This window comes from Lonchura striata, chromosome 5, assembly GCF_050655825.1.
Source record: "Lonchura striata isolate lonStrDom1 chromosome 5, ASM5065582v1, whole genome shotgun sequence".
Taxonomy (NCBI): Eukaryota; Metazoa; Chordata; class Aves; order Passeriformes; family Estrildidae; genus Lonchura; species Lonchura striata.
The window spans coordinates 54,903,278-54,914,532 of record NC_140707.1 but is presented as its reverse complement, the minus strand read 5'-3'; the positions used below and the strand labels follow the sequence as shown (position 1 = coordinate 54,914,532).

Below are 11,255 nucleotides of genomic sequence, written 5' to 3'. Positions count from 1 at the left end.
GAAAACCAGTCTTTGGTCTAGCCTTGTTATTCTGGTCTGTTTATTTAAAATTAGAAGAATGAGCTATAAGCTTGGAAGAAACTTGACAGAAGAGCTAGATATTTCTACACTTATTTTAACCACTTGGTTGCTTCTAAACCCTCAGTGTAGATCCAGGTAGAGTGGTGATGCAGCTCCAGAGCCAGAGCTCTGGCTGTGCTGCTGAGCAAACACCATCTGTGTCGAGAGAGTGCCAAAAGCATCCATGTAGAATGTGTCTGCTGGCAAGTGTATCCTGTACTGCATATCCTGGTAAACCACATCTGCTCCAAAGCTGCTTTTTTTTTTTTTTTTTTTTTTTTTACCTTTTTTTTTTGGTTGTTGTTTTTCCCCAGGAAAAATGGGGAATGTCCAAGCTAAATGAGATTGCTTTGCTGAAAAAAATCATGAGTGTTCAAAAGCAATTCGAACTGCTCCTCCCAATTACCTGGACATTTCAAAGCAACAGTGTCTTACCAATGTTTCAGGACATCCAGCAGCAAGAAAGTGGCATGTACAACTCAGTAATTTACATTCACATTCAATAAAACAGCCATGAAATGCTGTCAGGTTCCCAATGCATCTTTCAGACATCAACATCTCAAATGGCTAAACTTACCAAAATGACCTCAGTATTATTTAGAATTTCATATAGAAAACAATAAAATAGGAAGCAAAAATCTGAGTTTCACAGTAGTATGCAGTTTATATCAAGGCCCTCATTACATATGTGCAATTATGCTTTTATTCATACAGTTAAATAAGTGCACTAAAACCCATAATTTTGCTTTTCAGAGCCATTCATCCTCATTGCTTCCTGTTTGTCACTAAACTAGAAACCAGGACAGGATTTTATTTTAACATATGTGAAATAAATACTGTTATAAATTTTTTGTCATATTAAAATGCATTTTGGTAATGCCTGTTTAGGGGGGATGATATCCACATAGGATGTGGAAGGATAGGAAGTATGGCACAGTCATACATATGAAAATATCAACATGAAGAATCACAACTTCTGTGACAGAAAATCTGAATTATATGTGTTTTCATTCCTTTTTTATCCCACTCCCCTTCTTTTTTGTGTGTGTATTGTGTATATTATATATCTGACCTTCTAGAAACTTATTTGTCTGTAATACAGCAGACAATGTAGTAAACTTTTCATATGCTTGTACAAAAGAAAAAAAATTACTTCTATGCATACCCAAAATTTTTATTCTTTCTCCTTTATTCTTCATAATCTAAAATCTAAACCTTGCATATTTTGAAATTTAAAGTCAAGATTAGCAATTTGTGTGAAGGAAACCAGACAACTTGACAGATTTCTGTTTTTAAAAGAAAATTCTGTAGTGATTTCTTTGGGGGGCAGGCTTGGGTATTTGATTTGATTTGATTTATGTTTGTGGGGTTTTTTTTCTTTTAAAAGGTAATTGAGCAACATATTCTGTCTATGTGCCGACGTGATATGACAACCTAATTGAGTGGTTGGAAGGCTAATGAAAGCAGGGTGGGAAGGAAATCCAGGTGAGTAATTCAGAACAGCTCATTTCACTATTGGGCTGATAGAAACCAAAGCACATAGACATGGGGGAAAGGAAAAGTAGGTGTATAAATAAAGCTTAAAAAAACTTAAATGAGAATAAGAGGAGATAAATGCTTGGTCTTAATAGAGAGTATAGATTTAACATTGTGCTATTTTTAATGTTAATATTCATTAGCAACTGAAAGGGACTACTAGAAGAAGAAGAGAGTAGAATAGATCAAGATTCTTATTTAGGTAGGTGGAAGAGAGGAATACCTATTTTTTACATGTGTAATCTAAGTTTCCTAGGGTAGGCAAGTAAGAAAAACTCTTACAGACTGAGCAGAATCCTTGATTTGAAGATCACAGCTGCAAGCACTGAGAAATTCTGCAAGCATCTCCTTTTATTCCTCCCAGTAAGAGAAATTGGAACGTAAGAGTGGTAAAACATATTTTATTAAATTGATGAAAGGAGTTACAACAGTATGTGTGTGTTACAACTATAAAACATATCAGAATTTTTTTCCTCTGTATCCTGTCCTGGCATTATTAGCGATATATATACTTTGTGAAAAATGCCATCCATACCTAAATCTTTCATTTTTATAATAATATGTTAACAGAACTCACAGTGCCCCATATCATTATCTTGATTATCTTGTCTATTTCTGTAACAATGGTATGGAGGGAAGATTGTAGAAACATGTTACAAACTAAACTGTTTAAAGTTTTATTATCCTTTATATAACGCTCAACACTGCAACTCACAAAGACTTAATGATAAGAAGAAAATTAGGATAAAGGTAAAAAAAAGGAAGTTATTTCAGGATGTGACATTTCCTTATAAATCCTAAACTTCATTTTTCTTATTATAAGGTGTACGATGAAATTTAAGAAAATTGTTTTATTTTTGCCTATTTATTTATTTATATTTCAGTTCTGAAAATTTCCCTACAACTTAACATTCTTAAAAGTAGACTTCTCATATATCATTAAAAAACACATACATGCCTATACAGGTATATAAATTATATATACATATACATATACACATATACACACAGGTATAAGATGTATATATATATATATATTCATATTTATATATATATACAATTTATATATGTGTGTTTAGTTCTACAAAGACTTTCCATTCCTCTCTTACCATGAATTTTGGATTAAATTCAAGAGAATGAATGAGACAAAACATATTACTTTACTAGGAAAATCAACATTATTTTTTTCATATACAACGTGATACTGAAGGCAATATTTTATCTTGATTACATTAAAGAAAGAAGAATGTTATTGAACTTCAATTACAGTAAATTTATCTGAAAAGTATTTTTTGGTGTAGGGGATAGTAGCATACAAGAAATATCAAAGTAGATATAACTAATGATTTGCATATATTTAGATGAATCTCATTCTTTATAATCACTTCTGGTAGTTTTTGCTTTGTTATTAGCTTTTGATATTTCATAGCTTGTCACATTATCTCAACATTCATTATAAACAGTGTTTGTTCTTAAAGTTAAGCAAAGCCAAAACAAATTTAGCTCTAAACTGCAAGTGATTGCTGTTTTGGAAAGTGAGAATAAAATGCAGCCATGCTCTATGGCTGTGCCAGGTACAAATACTTGTTTGTAGGTGCTCTGGGACCAAAGAAATACAAATGCAAAGCGAGGCACTGAAGCTGGAGCGGGAGGAGAAACAACACTTCTTGTGGCAGTGCAGTGGTCTGGAGCAGGCAGCACTTGAAATATTAATCAGAAGAGATGTATAATCCAGCTTCTTCTCCTTTAATGTGTACATTCAGCTGGGAATGTTTGCAAAATATTTTTAAAGCAAAAAGAATTGTACATAGAAACAAAAGGAAATCTCTTGGGCCTGAGCATCTAAATCCATAAAACACAACCTGCACTCTTCCATGCCTGCTTTAAACCAGAGCAGCAACTGGAGCCAAAGAGATTTTTATGCTAAATGTTTTCTTTGGAATGATCACACCTGCATTTCTATTCTGTGCATCCAGAACTGAAAGCCAACATAGATTAATAAATATTTATATTTTAGAAGTGTTTTCCCTGAATAGAATTATTTTCCTTCTTCCTCCAATTATACATTTTATCTCATTGTTGGACAAATATTTCCAGGTTATAAGGTTTATTTTACATTATTCAGCTCCAGGTTATAAGGTTTATTTTAAATTATTCTACTTTCATTGTGGAGTATGTTATAATTCCTTTTCCTCCTGACAACTTATTCTATATTTCCAGGGAAACTATTTAGACTGCCTGAAACATAGCTGCTGATAATGGATGTTCTAGCAGTGTAGCCCTTACCTGCTGCTGTTCAGTTGTCTTTGTGAGCCAGAGGTCTAAGAAGTCTCAGGGTACAGTCTGAGCCCTGACAGTATCATTAGTCCAGGTACAAAATTGTTTCCAGCTATTTCATGCCCTTTGAGATGAAATTCCTTCTACATACCAGGCATCTCACTAATAATGATACTGACCTCTTAAAAAGATCCATCTCTGTGTGGATTTCAAGTTGCTTTATATAACATTCTTCCATTTAACCCAGGAAAGTTGATATGTGCTCAAATGCTGTGGCTTCTATGCCCCAATGTCTTATCACGCATGAAAATAATGACCAAACTTGGGAAAATTTTATGACTGGCTTCCTAGAACTGTTTTTGTTTTCAGGAAAAGCCTTGGAATATGGACACATGTTTGTCCTTCCCTAAAGCAAACTCAAGGCACAAGAGCTTCAGGCAATGCTAACTTTAATGTTGTCTTTGAATATGCTATTTTTTTCTGATAGATCAAGATATGCTATACTGGCCCACACCAGTAGCCATTTCACTCTATTGCTTTTTCCCAGCTTTGACATGTATTCTTTAACTCTCAGGTGTACAAATAATCATAGAATAGCTTGGGTTGGAAGGTTCTAGCACCATACAGTAGAAAATTATTGCAAAATTTTGGTGAGGTGTAAATTGTTTAGCGCAAAAATAAGATTTCCCATCACATCTCTTTTTGCTAAGTACTTTTCTAATCTAAATTACCCGCAGCAGTAAAAAATCATAATTTTGTGAAGACCAGCTTTTGAATATAGCTCTAAAGTAAAGACTGTCTATAATAGACAGCTCAATAATTTTTCTCTGTACATGATAGAGAAAGAGGTGACAGTAAACATCTATGAAAATTCCTTATACAACATAAACGCAATTTCTTCCCAGTCATAATAATAAAGCCAGCCACACAGAATATTGTTTCTGTGTATCTTTTAATTCTCTGTTCAACCTTTAAACTGTATAGCCTATTTATTTGTAACGGTAAAAATAATTTTAAAAACTGGGGAGTCTTAGTTTTATTTTTTTTTCTGACTATTGGTTCTTTCTGAATATCTCTATCCCCATTTATTGTATGACATCTCTGTGAGTTTCCTTACAAATGGTACAATCTGCTCAGCCTAGAAACATGATCAAGGAGTGAAATAAAGCTTTATCCTTTAGTTGACAGTATGAAAACATTCATGCTTGTACTATGATGCAGTCTGCAGTTACCTGTGTCACCAGTAAATTTTTGTATTGTATAAACAAAGAATGGGAAAGAATTGTGCTGTAACAAGAACTGTCTAAGTATGAATTTGAGATCATTGCATTTAAAAATGACAAAACCTTGACAGAATTACACAGTCTGTCCCAGTAGGGCATTAACACTCTTACAACACAATCCCACACTACAAGTATCTGAATGTGCCATGTATATTACAGGAAATAAAAGTGAACTATTTTATAAATATGCTTTAAAGAAGTTTGAAAAAAATTATGGAAACCATGTCTTTATCCTCCACCTGTGAAACCAGGTGCTTTATTTATTGCAAGAAACTGAAAAGGCATATATTATACTAACAACACTTTAAAATGTCTAAAGTGTCTTTAAAAGATCTTTCTGTGCATTTGGAGCCCAAACTTGTGAAATATCAGAATTTTATGCAGGGATAATCTCCCCATCAGGAATAAGTATTACAACTTTCCACAGAATAAAGAAATTGTTCTCAAGCTTCTTGATTTATAACAGGCTGAGCAATAAAATCTAAAAGTGATTCAGGATTGTGCTGACTTGTCTGTACTTTTAGAGACATGTTAGCATGGCACACTTGTTAAATAAAATGTGAATCCTTTCTGGAGCAGAAGTACTCAGTACAGACTGCAATGTGTACCAATGGTGGTGAAGTTTTTGTGGGTTTATGTAGGTGATAATTTAGCATATATGTATTTTAGATATACTGCCCATATTTTGCTGCACATTTGTAGTAATTTCCTGTCATCTTTGTACTCACATATGCTTCTATCATGTGTTTGTGATACATATTATTGTTCTGACTTTTTCCTTCATTAATTTAGACAAAATAATTATATAATTCCCAATTAAAATTATGATCTTTATTTATGACCTCCATCTCTGTGATAATGATGTTGTTGCAAAAAAACAAAAACAAAAACAAACAAACCCCAAAACAACAAAAACCAACAAAACAAAAACAAATAAACAAACAGAAAATTTTTTAAAACCTTGCAATAGTGTTAAAACAGTTAGATAAAAAACAGATTTTTAATGTAAACTTCCAGGTGCCCCCATGGTTATGGGTACATCCAGCATCAGATTTCTAACAATTTTATAAGTTTGAAAAATTAGCATATCTAAAAAATACTGTCCAATTATAAAAGTAGTTGGTGAGGTGATTTCCTCCTGGGTTCTGCCCCACTGATGTCTCTCTCTCAGTCTTTTAACCCTACATTTTATTATGCCTACAATCTATGATGCAAATCAAATTGTCCTTGCTAGACTAAAAGCAAGACTAAATGGGATTCCAAGAAGGTAACATAATATGTAAGAAAATTATGTAAGAAAGTGCAACTACTATGCTAAAGTGACAAAGTGTTAGAAACTATGCAGCTATATATTAAAATCTATAGAGCTACAGATATATAAAAACCGAAATTCTTTAGGCGTCAATGTCACTGAATTTATAGTCGATTTTCACTTAGCATGTTTTTGCAAGGAATGGAGATTAGCCTGTTTCTCATCCTTTCCATGTGTTTTAAATGATTATATGAAGTAGCTTTGGGTAGTGGGTTTGCTAGCACATGCACCATGAAATGAAGAATGAAGCTATGTTTTTCAGTGATAAATATTTGACAATTCTGTAAGATTCTAGTATTTCATAATGAATCCTCTAAGTTTATTCTAGAAAAGGCAAGAAATCAGAATAGTTATCTGACTAAGGCCCGTGAAACAATCAGTGGAATATGTCTTGGGTTTGCAGCCACACATTAGGGTAGTATCAACAGTTATATGTCATATATCTAAATTTGTTTATAGGGAGATGCTTCTTTCATTTTAGTCATTCTGGTTTTGTCTTCCAGAGACTTCAATTCTTCAAGCTCTTCCAGAGCTTCAGTTCTTTTTGTCTTTTATGTGACATGGTGATTCAGAAGATAGACTTGAGAGGCAGCAGAATTCTATTTTAGTGTACTTTAAGGCCTCAACTTCTCTTTGAGGAAGAGGACAGGGACAGACTTTTGTGGGTTTTTTATGTTAATGGTCAAACTTAACAACTTGTCAGTGTGATCAAAACAAACAGAAATTTTTTGGACATATACAAGAGTGCTTAGCACCTTGAAGTAGTGTCCAGAGTACATTAGGGAACACCAGCAGATTTGGAACAGCATAAGGAATTGACCATCTAGACAAAGTTAAATAAAGATGCATTTTATCTTTCTTTGTCCCTGAAATCATTGTGAAAGCGTACATAAATGCAAGCACAGGGAGACGACATATCTTGCTTACTGAAATTTTTGATGAGCAAACCTGCCGAGATTTTACACTGAGGATCCTCTGTACCATGCTATCCAAAAAAACCAAACAATATTTTCAGTCTTGTATGTATAGCCAAAGTCCTACAGAGACCTAAGGAAATTTTCAGGGGTGACAGGATGAGTTCCTCTGGTCAGGTCATATGGGATTACATAAAGATTTTTATTCCAGTCTTCAAAACTTTCTTGCATCTATTCAGCAGCATAAATCATATAAGCTGTATTTAATTTAACACATAAGCTGAATTGATGTACAAGAGAGTTTTATTTCTTTTTTCACCATTACCATCTCAATTGCTTACTTTCCTGGAAAGGATTTTTCCAAAAACAGAGAGAAGCTAGTCTAATCAACAAGTCCAGAATCAAGCAAGTCTAGCATTTATCACAGCATGTCTGTGATATCACACATGACAACTATGTTAGCAAACTTGAACTCCCAGATCATTATCTCCTTATTTAATCTCCTCTTGGGGTGGTGAGCACTATAAATTGGTAAAAATTATATCATTTTCTTGATCAGAAACCACTGTGTAATCTCATAATGAGACTGGAAATATCTATGTGCTGGCCAGTTACTAAGCAGAACAGTGAAATAGTATCAAAAGTTTCATTACATTTGGTGTACAAACAGTTTAACAAATAAAGTTAGCCTTAGTACTGCACCATTTCATATTTCTTAACAGAACCTGATCATCATCAAAGAGGGGCAAAATGCCACTGATTGTAGGGAACAGAACCTTTTTGAATGGTATGACCTTTTCTGTATCTGCAGCCTGTTAAAACTCTTCCCAACTTTTTTACTCAGCCTTTATAATAATTGACTTGAAGGTTTGGTCTTTACTTATTTGTCTGTAAGATAAGCAGCCTTCCACTTCACCTTTTCTTTTTTTTTTTTTTTTTTTTTTGTCTTATACAAGCTTTTATAATGCAAAATACATAGCATGAATAAAAGCTATTATTGATTTTATAAACACAGCTTTTTATCAAATTAAGTTTGATGATAGCATTTGACAAAGGTAAAACCCTTTTTGAGTCCCTTCATAGACACCTATGTGTCTTTTCTACTCTTGTTAACAATTTTTTATTTGATTTACTAATCTATGTATAGTGAATTGAATGCTACCTCTGGTCCCCCAGCCTTGCTGCTCACTAGTTATATTATCTGCTATGATTCCATAAAAAATACAATGGAGGTCCACCTGAATAAGTCTGATAGCTACAGTATATAGGACTAATATTTGCACTCCCTTTACTCCATTCCTCTCCAGTTAAATACATTTGATGGGATGGAGAGGGTTGTTTGCTTTATTTGCTTTTTCTTTTCACAGAAAATAATTTGGGAACATGAAATAAAATAAAATACAGAAACTTTATTGCCCTTGACATATCTCGCCTCTAGCTTCATTGGCTTGTGTGAGGCTGTGGTCAGTTCTATAACTCTCTGTGCTTCATGCCAGCTCCAGACATAGTGCAATATTGTGAAATACACAATAATCCACTGTCTAAAACTTCTGCTTGTGAATGTATTTTTTGGATGACCAATGATGAATATACTGAATATGTTGGGAAACTTTTCTTTAAGATGGTTTTTGAGAAAAGTCATTACGTTTTCTCCATCAAAGACTGCTTCTACCAACAGAAGGAAATGCCTCCACATGTGGTTTGTTGTGAGCCCAGAGGTCAATTATGGAGCAGGAAAAAATTTTGGGCATGTGCTTAACTGCTAGTTAAATATATCAAACATTCATGATCCATACAGCATCTTGACTGTAGAGATTTTGGCAAATAAATTATATAAGCAACTGGATCAATGAAGCAAGAACTCTGTGAATGTAGACAAAAGGTAGTTTGGGTGTCCTACAAGTCCCTTTCTCTACAGTAAAGCAAGTTCTATCGTGGCATTGTAGGTATAAAGGCTACCAGGGAACATTGTCAGTGTGGGATGTCTGTAACTAAGAACAAATACAATGCACAAAAACTGGGCTTCGTAGGAACCTTGAAAACTGAGCGTGGGAACATTAGGGAGGGACAAGAGTAGGGGCTGGGGCAATCTTATTAAAGAGCAGGATTTGATTTAAACATATTCTTATATTTTCTTATTAAGAGGTATGTGAGAGGAGCAGGACAGAAACCAAATGCAGCCTTTTTCTCTCCTAACCACCACCCAGGCACCTAATGTTTACCATAAAAATGCTGGGTACATGCGAGAGTGGATTTTAGCTTGGAATTAAAATTCGAGCTCGGATTGAGGAGGCTAAATGAATCCAAGTACTTTGAGTTCACACTTTATTTTTTTTTTCTTTTCTTTTTTTAATAAAAAATACTTACCAACCAAAAGGACAACTACCTTTACACTTGTTTTAATATATTCTTTTCTCTCTCATTCTCCATCCAGGAAGGAGGAGGAGCAGAAAGACACCAGCACGCATGGAGTGGAAGATGAAAGCAATTATAATGCATGATGTAGGAGGAAGAAAATTATGGGGAAATTATCTTTAGCAGTTCACTGATAACTACCTTCATAGATTATAAAAGAAATCACTGAAAATATATATGTAAATTACCTGAATTTTCTACTGGAGTTTTCTTCTGCTGTCTAGATTGTGAACCTTAGTGAAATTTTGTAAATTAAGTAAAATGATAAAATAAAAATCAATATGTTTTATTTTAAATTATTTTGGATGCCAGCCAGATGTAGTTATTTTAAATAATATACATATGATGATGATTTATTTGATGTAGTTGTGAAAGCAAATTCATTTTGGGAACACTACAATTTGGAGTGATGAATGTAAAGCTAAATACTTGCATCTGGATTTTAACCTTTCCCCTCTCTCATTGCCCCTTCCTTCCAAGAGACCATTCCATTCAAGTTCTCATCAAGAGACCATTCCATTCAAGTTCTGGTGGAAAGATAATTCAGCTACTCATCAGTATTAACTTACTGGCTATGGCTTGGAAATTGTGTAATTTCACAATGTTTTATATGCGTGCAGAATTTTCTACTGCATGATTAGATATCATACTTTAGATAAACTATTTATTTCATGTGCTGTTCAAGACAAATATGGAGAACACAGAAATTTCTCAATTTTTTAGTATTTATTTAAGTTTTTTACACAAATATTATTTCAGCTATTTCACAGGAATATTAACATATTCAGATAATAATTTGGTGTATATGTACATGAAAGATATGATTTTTCTATTGCAATCTAAGCGTCAAAAATAGTGATTATAAAGAATGTCCAGTTAAAAGTTTTCGAACTCAGATTCCATTACACTGATATAAATCGGGAGTAAGCAGTTCAAAAACAAAGACAATTTTTAAAGAATAAAATCCATCAATTCTGAATCCATGAGATCTGCAGCTCTGTGTTCTCTTGATTTTTGATCAAACTGTTTAAGAAGTTAAAATTTTCACTCTTTATTTTACCCATTTCTTTTGTTTGTTTGGTTGGTTGATTGGTTGGTTTGTGCTTTGTAGCTCTATATTCCAACTTCATTCCATGTATGCATCTGCTGTGTTATATTGGGGAAAGATTCTCTTTAAGTTTAGTCAGACCTAGATCCCTGGCTGACAGCTGCATAAGTTACTGGTGACAAAATGTTTCTTCTTTTTGGGCTTTTTCTTACTTGTTATGCTCTAACTTCTGTTAAATACTAAACTAATATACACCATTAAATCCCCACTGGTAAGAAAAGTGACATCAGAGTCAATCTTCTGTCATACAGTATAGCTGGTCATTTACTGCTTCGTTACTGTTGCTGCTTTATTACTGCTTTATATATCTGACCAGGTCAGAATATTCTGTTTCCTTTATAATTTCTCTC

The 11,255-nt window shown here is 33.6% G+C and overlaps 1 long non-coding RNA gene across 1 annotated transcript; it reads left to right on the top strand.

Annotated features, from left to right (window-relative positions):
• Positions 1–209: 209 nt before the first annotated feature.
• On the top strand, positions 210–10,783 carry LOC146767379 (uncharacterized). The gene is made up of 2 exons (XR_014955718.1): positions 210–1,545; positions 9,817–10,783. It is a non-coding gene; the product is annotated as an uncharacterized LOC146767379 (long non-coding RNA).
• Positions 10,784–11,255: the final 472 nt, after the last annotated feature.